This window comes from Ziziphus jujuba, chromosome 8 (assembly GCF_031755915.1).
Source record: "Ziziphus jujuba cultivar Dongzao chromosome 8, ASM3175591v1".
NCBI classification, from domain to species: Eukaryota; Viridiplantae; Streptophyta; class Magnoliopsida; order Rosales; family Rhamnaceae; genus Ziziphus; species Ziziphus jujuba.
This window is the reverse complement of record NC_083386.1, coordinates 5,624,316-5,633,329: the sequence shown is the minus strand read 5'-3', so window position 1 is coordinate 5,633,329 and position 9,014 is coordinate 5,624,316.

Here is a 9,014-nt window from a genome sequence, read left to right as displayed (position 1 = left end):
CTTATCAAATTTTTTATAATTAACTATTAAATCATATTAAAAAATTAAAAATTAATTATTAAATATCATAAATTTAATAGTATATTAAAATTATTTTTAAATAAGATAAATTTTTTAATTTCAATCTGTAAACGTTGAAAAAACAAATCTTAATAAAAACAACTCTTAATCGTAAAACTATCGGCTCCACGTAATGGAAAAGCGCACCAGCGGGCCCACTGGAGGGCGAAGTGCCCTCCCATTTCTTTTATTAATATTCTATGTCGTATTTTTTTGCTTTTTGACTTTTCTTTTTCTGGTTGAATTATGCTTTTTGACCTTGATGGAGTAGAACAGAAATCTACAATTGTGCCCCCCACCCCAATTTTGAATTATTTTTTTTCCCCTTTTCGTTTCTTTTGTTGATTTTAATACTTTTTTTTTTCGACTCATCTATATATATATATATATATATTGATTTATCTACCACTTATCTCCAATTAAAATTATTTTATATAAATATAACACTTATCTAAAAATCCAAAGTAATAAAATAGTTAATTAATTGTTATTTTTTAACATATATTTATCTACATCTATAATATTAGGACAATTGGTTAATAGCAAAAGAAAAAAAAAATATAACTTAAACATCAATACATTTAATATTTTTTTTTGTAAATTTTAAATTCTTGTGGTGATTAATTCCTAACTAAAAACAAAATATATACAATTTTCTCTTTTGCGTCAAAGAGTTTTTTTTTTTTTTTTAAAAAAACAATTTGTACTTAATTTATTGTGAATATAAAACCATATTTTTCCATTTTTTGTAGAAAAATTAAAAATACTTTTAACCTACTTGCTTGGTTTTGTGGCTACTCTAACATTTTTTTTTTTTTTTTGGGGAATAACTTGGTATGTACTTTAATTAACTATCTAAAATAAAACAAAATAATATTGCATTTATATGTTATATATATATATATATATGTTGGTGCAAAAATCAATAATAAAAAATCACGCATTCTCCTTCACTATTGATGAACTTTATGAAGCTTACAAATAAATAAAAAAAATTAAAAAATTATAAAAAAAAAAAAAAAAAAAACTAAATACCATGCATGATGGCTTTTGGGGCGCTGGTGTGGTGTCGGCCAAAATGCCATGGAATGGAATATTTGTTTAACACCATCGGCAGCTAAAAGTCTGACTCAGCTGAGAAAGATGGTGATAGAAAAATGTGAAAGGATGATTCAAATAATAGCAGCTTATAATGGAAGTGAAACAGAGGAGCGTACTGAAATTGTTTTTGATCGGCTGGAAGAGTTGATACTTGGTAATCTACAGAATCTCAGGAGTTTCTATTCAGGGAATTGTGTAAGGAGATTTCCAAATTTGAAACGGTTAATTTTCAAAAATTGCCCTCAGATGGTCAGTTTTTGTGAAGGAAATATTAGCACTCCAAAACTGAAGAAATTAATACTATCTATAAAGGAAGATGGAGATGAAGATGAAGGCTATGAAGATTTTTATGATGAACTTATGAAGGGTGACATTGATGATAGAGAATTGCATTTTGACGATGAAGAATTCATTTCTTACCCAATGCAACAGTTAGTAGAGGGTGACATTAATGCTGCCACAAGAAAGCTATGGCTGAACAACCAAGGTTGAATCTCATCTACTCCAGTCAAAACTATTAGCAGAAAATCAAAGGTATGAGTATGACAATCTTTTTAGTCAATTCTTTGGTATTAGACGTAGTAAAATTGGAAAATGATTGTGTAAGCCTTTAATCTTTTACCTGTAACAAATATTTGAATTATATTGTTTCTAATCTACACACAGGGTATTATATGTCATAAGACTTTATTATCGTTGTTATTCTTGTTAGTGTTACTAGGACCAAGTACACTTTACTCTTACCTTGGATCACATAATTAACTAATAAAGATTAATGGAAGTATGCGGATATATCATATTAAGTTCAATACCAAGAAAAGGTTCAGAGATTATGAACAAGTACATTGTAATTGTGCTAAATGCAGGTAGGATATTTCTCGACTGCTGAATCAGGAATCATTCAAGACTTGGAACTTAATTTCTGTTGCAGCCGTAAGTATCAAACTAATGGCTAGCCTTTTCTCTATTTATTTATTTATTTTTGGTGAAGAAACTAATGTTTAGCTTTTATTATCAGCAAAATTAATTTGGTTGACCATTCTGAATATCGACAGTTAGGAGGTCTGGTAGGTGGACTAGTAAAGGATAAGAGATTACAAGGTCATGGAAGTTCCAAGTTTTTGCATTACCCGTTTCTACTTGCAATGCAAAACTTTATTGTCAAATAAAAGCCACCATGTGGGTTATTTTCATGTTAGATATTTTGAGACAGAAAATTGTGGTTCTCTGAAACATTACCTATAGTTGTAATCCATTTAATGTGAGGTCGTTCAATTTATTTCCATATTCCATTTTAAAAAATTTAAACTGGAGCTTATGAGTTATTGATGATTTTTTACTATATATTATAGTTTTTTAGATCGTAGTAGGTTTCTCTCTTGTAAACAGAAGCAGGTTTCTTTCATAGTACCTTGTGGATATAAATAAATAAGGCAAAGTTACATAGTAAATTTTTTATGCCAAGTGCCAACCTTAATCCATTTCAAGTAAAGGTTTTTACTTCAAGTAAAGGTTTTTATTGGATTACAGAGAACGAGGAAAGGTTTTCTTTTCCTTTCTTTTTTAACTTAAAATAGTACATCTCCTGTGAAGTTATGGCTAAACTCTCAAGTCCAACAGTTAACTAAAAAGCAAAAAAGATTGCAAAGAAGGTACAAAGATTTCTGAACTATCTATAAAAATTAATGTCAGGACCCGTCTAAGATCCTTCGTTGGAACCCTAGACAAATCCTAATCCCAGAGAAACCCTATTAGACCCTCTAACGGAAAATCCAGTAAAATCTCCCCTAAGGGTTGGACTTACTACAAATTCTCTGTACTGAAAACACACTTCTATATACACTACCTTATTCCTCCCACCTTACTACAATTTAATTCCACAAATTTGTAGCACTTCAATTGAATAACAAGAAATCAGTGCGTAATTAATAATAAACATCCAAGACAGTATACAGAGCTTTACCATGATACGATTAAATATGAAAGTTATACAACAAAGGATGGAAAGAAATATTACAAATAGAAATAAATGAAAAGAAAGAGAACTCCTCGAAACACGACAGCAACGAAAGTCAAGCTCGTTCCGGACGAACGTCTAGCAATCCTTGTACCTAGGGGAACATATTTAAAAATATGATATGCTAATCATCTCAGTGAGTGGCCCTATCTATTATACAATTATAATAGTAATAATAATTATAGTACACTTGATTAGTTAAGAATAAATAAATAAATAAATAATTGAAAATAATATTTTCCCTCAAAACTCTCACCATTCACTTTGTTGGAAAGATTTCCCTTTTAAAACATTTTCACAAAACTGAATATTTTATGCCCCAAAAATCATGGAATAATTAATTAAATAAATAATTAAATAATCCAAATACAAATAAAATACAATAAAATAAATTTAAAATACTTGCATTAGAGAAATGTAACATAAAAGTGAAATTCAATATATAATTCATAAAATTTGATTTAATAATTCAATATAAATAGAGTCAATAACAGAATTTAAATAATTACAAATAAACCATGTAAAATAAGTGGTAAAAATATTATAAAATTCATTTTGAAATATTCAATCAATCTATATAATAAAAATATGGCAAGATGCATTTTAAAAACATTGATTTAAAATAATTGACATAAAATATGAATAAATATCTTTTAGAAAATACTAATTGGAAATAGGTGATAAAACAAATTAAATATTTAATTTAAATACAACTTTAAAACTTTGGAATTTGAAATTTATATCTGAAAAATATTTGACGCACCACACTATATACCAGTGATGCCCTATGATACCCAGCGTCCCGAGTACCGTTTGACGAGAGGTTAAAGAGAGAAACTTGCATACGGTCGCTTCAGCATCCTGACAGCGCCACTGCTTAAACCGTCATCCTGGCCATGGAGGGGGACGGTTATGGCCAATATCAAACTTGCCTATTCTCGGTCCGATGGCAATTCATGGGAGACATTACAACTTGTGCGCTTATCCACATATACAGTATAAAACACCAGTACTGTATAAGTGCATCTAAAATCAATTACTAAATTTATTATTAAAATATCAAGTTTTTCCAAAATTTACCGCGGGAATTATACTATTTTTCAAATTCACAATCCCACATTTTCTTAAATATCACCAGTATAAATCCATCAATAATATATAATTTTTTCTATAGCATAAAATCAGCCAGATAATATTTCAAGTGCATAAATATATATTTTGAAAGCACCATAACTTAAACCAATATTTTTCTTGAAATCTTTAAAATCAAATCATGCCAAAAATAATATTAAAACCACATGAAATTCATGTATCCTTAAAATCGTGTAAACACATTTATCATGCATCATAAAATTAACATCAAACTCAACAATAATTTATTAAAAACCTTAAACTATAATTCTTTTAAAATCTTAAATATATTTTTAGCCACAACACATATATTAAAACCATCATAAATTGGCATTGTAAAATTAAATGGAAAATCCTTCTAATATTAAACGTCTATTAAAATTCACATGAAAGCATTTCTAATTACATCATATTCCAACAATAAAATTTAACAATTATTGACAAAATCCCATATCCATCAAATTCTTGAAGTCAAAATATTTCTTGATGCACAAATAATTATAATTTATTCAATTTTGGCATCAAAATTCCAAATATAAATTTACTAAATATTCAACACAAAATATATTCTTCAAATAACCAATTAACACAAAATATATATATTTTAGCATCCCAAAATAATTTTGAAGGTGGCTCACTCACCTCAAGCACGTGTATCAATCGAGATCCTCTGCAGGATCAACTCCACTACCCACACATGCACCTAAAATATCCACAATATACAAACTAATTATATTAATATTTTAATCGGATAACACCCAAATGGTAGCCCAGGAGCGAACACAAACGACAACAAAAAATTACGAATGCTATACCAAATCAAAGCTTGTGAAACAAGGATTATGGATCTGGTCTTAACTTTTCGGAGATCGGACCCGTGGTGGCCGGAATCTCACCGAAAAATTCTCAGATTTTAGACCCTTGATTCTCACAATCCGTTAAGAATTGAGGAAAGTGGACACCAGATTTGGGTTCAGGGGGTCGAAATTAATGGGGAAGGGTAGGAGGTGTCGTCGGAAACTCATCGGAGGTGGATTTTTTGGCGAGCCGCCATGGTTACCAGATTCTGCCACCGCCGGCGGTGCGTCCAACGGCCATTGGCTGTGAAAATTTGTGGGGAGGTACATCTGATGATGGGTAATCCAAAGGGACCGACGGTGAGGCAAGCAGAGATCTGGTTTGGGAGGAAGCTACGGTGGAAGGTAGTGGCGTGGTTGCTGGAAATCGCCCCGATCCTGATGCGTCGGCGGTCAGTTGGCGGTGAAATTTTGGAGGTTGGCTGGTTTTTAGGTGGGCTTGAAGGTGGACTGGCACGTGTACTGTTCTAGTGGTTGGACGGCAGTCGGATGGTGGTGGCCGGTGGTGGTTTCTCTCACCTCACTCTCTCTCCTCTTTCACTCTCCCCCCTCTCATGCCCACCACACATTTTGGCCAATTAAAATGCCACCCATGGGTGTCACTGTGCACTCACAGGATTGGTTGCAAACTTGACACATGACGATACTGTTTACATATACACAGATCAATGAATAGTAACTACTGTTTCAGAAAAACTTTCAAACCACATGTTCAAATTAGACGTGCCACTAGTCTATGAACTCATATCGACGATTACTTCACAATCATACTTGAGTAAAAGTCTACAGGAATAAAAAGTCAACTTCGGCACATTCGGATAGTTTGGATCTCAACTTGTTTTGCCCATAACTTTCAAATGGTAGCTTTGTTTTCGACATGCTATTAGTCTATGAACTCATGTTGATGCGTACTTTGCAACGGTATCTCGGTCAACTTGGAATTTTATCTTAATCAAAAAGTCAAAGTTGGACCCTCTTGGTCATCAGTCAAACCTGATCAACCTCGGTCAACGTGCAAAAATTATGGTATAATTTGGGATGGGGTGTTACAATTAATCTTATGAAGCCTATTTCATTGAAGTATCAATAAAGATTAGAAATACGAAACTGTGGTGACAAATACAAAATGCACAACCCTCCATGAATCTGTCCATAACTCACTCAACTACTTTTAGGATTCTCATTTTACGTAGTGCCTTTATGGTAACACTACCTGGGGTGCTGTGCTTTTTCCTCTTTTCTTCTTTTCTTCTCTGAGATTCGGTCATGGTTCGTCTGGGAACAGCCGCCTTGAATATTGGCTTTGGTAGATGCCTACGCCTGGAATTACCATTCATGTTTTACAGAAGATACAAAAATGGATAGGATCTTTGTAACTAATTGTATTAGAAACAAGTGAGGCTGTTTGGGAAGCATAATTGCTTGCTCTATCTTACCTTATAATGCACTTGACTTCAAGAAGGTGATGTGCAACAAATGTTTCAAGTTTCAAATAGGACGTATTAGAATGTAATGGCAGAAAAAGTATTTTGAATTAAAGAAGTTAATAAAGGGATGAAATCATCAATCACTAAAATTCAACATCTTCGAAAAACTATTATCTAGTTTTTGAAACCTATTATGATAATTTTTTCTGTCTACTTTAAACTATATAAATAAAAAATCTATACACTCGTAAAAGAACAAGAAAAAAATAGTTTTTAAGTCATGATATCAAAGTGGGGTAGACTCGGCAGTAATCAAGACATATGGGGGTAACTTGTCACCAAAAAGTAGTACACGAAAAGTTGACCTAATATCGGCAAAGAAGCATTACAAGAGTAATAGGCAATATACAGCTGCTACAAGCAGCTCCACCCTGCAATGAGAGCAGGGCGGCCACTATGTCACCGATCATCATTACCACTAGTGGATAGAGAAAACTTTGGAAGACAAGAAGCCACTTGGAATTTTGATAAGATGGTAGAAACTTAAGGTGTGTGTAGCAAATTCAATGGTACATCTATCACCGGAAGAGATGCTAAATAGACCTTGCCATCCAAACAATGAAGTTTTTTTAAAACACATTTGGATGCTTCTTTGCTAGCTGGATAACAAGATTGTCCAGAAACATCAAACTAACACTTGCAAGCATGAAAGGGGAAGACACACACACACAAAACAATATTTGGCAAATTCTTTTCAAATTGTGAAAACTTCTAGAAAAGTTAAACTATTTTATGTTTTTCACTATAGAATATGTTGGTTTGCTTTTCCCTTGATTGTAAAATCTTAACTATTTTATGTTTTTCACTATAGAATATGTTGGTTTGCTTTTCCCTTGATTGTAAAATCTTAGATAAGCACTCCAGCAATTATACAAACTCAAAAATAAATAAATAAATGAATAAGGGAAAAAACTAGGGGGGGAGAAGCAGGAGAGGAACCATCAATTAAGATTACAAAACGCTATGGTACCTTGATTGGCCCAAGTAAACTATTCAAGCTTCCAAGAAGAAACCCTCTTAACAATGGTCATCCAAAAGTTTACCCTAAGGCCGAAAAGAGTGTTGAAAATTACCCTGAAAGATGAACACGTGCTGTGGAGGCACAGAATTATTATTACTATTATTTATGTAATTTCTAAAACTACAATAGTGTATATGCAAAACCAATAGGCGCTTATTTATTTAGTTTTTGTCATTGTTAGATGACTAGAAGTCAATGACGAGTACAATGATAGTGACTGAAAGTTAGGTTAAAAAAATAGGATAGTTATTTTCCCTCTGACGTCCACATGTGCTGTGAGGTCCAGAATTATTATTATTATTATTATTATTATATATTGATGTAAGATTTTGCGATAGTTTTGTTTTTTTTTTTATGTTTTTTTTTTATTTTTTTATTTTTAAATCATTTTGTTGAATTGAGCCTGAACTTCACACATGGGAGCAGTCGACATCGCCACAAAAACTGTTAACCACTACAATGTTTCCCTTTTTTTTTTTTTTTTTTTGTTGTGTGTGTGTTCAAAATGCTTCTTTTGGTAAATTTTTATTCCGAATGCTTATATAAACTTTCACCCAAAAAAAAAAAAGAAAAAAAAAAGCTTGTTTAAACAGAAATTGCACCCAAAGTTTGATGTAGGCATCACTTAATTGACTGGACAAATGCAGTCAATGTTTTTGTTTTTAGCGTTGGAATGGGGCCATCAATTAAAATTATTGGGAGTCTGAGTCCACACGCGTTTTGGAACCACCTCTCTATTTTACTTGTATTGATGAAATACCTCCGTATTTTCATAAATTATAAAATGACCCACTTATAATTTCTTTTTGTACATTAATTGTAATACTCTTGGAAACATATTTGTATTGGAACATATTTCTAATATAAAATTAGGATTTAACAATGGATTAAATGTTGAAATTCTATCTCAACTAATGAATTAATATTAAAATTTTAGTTGAATAAGTAATAATCTTTTTTATAGTAAATACCATTTTGATTTTGTTATTTTTAAATTTTAATATCGATATGATGAATTCTCCACTTATAAATATTAATTTAATGCAAAACTAGTAAAATAAAAAGGTGCTTATTTAAATTTCTCACTTTTAGTTAAAAGACTATAAGTCAATGGTGAAAGTTCAGCTAGTAAAATGGGATACTTATATATTATAGAAACTCCTGGCTTTGTAGAAATTCATTTTCACCTTCCATACAAGCTTTATTAGGTGGGTTTTTTTTTTGTTTTTTTTATTTTTTTATTTTATTTTTTTTTTATATCAGTTACAATAATTTCTCTCTCCCTTTTTTTCAATGTTTTAAAACCATGACCTCTAAAGTATACATATCCACAACTTCCC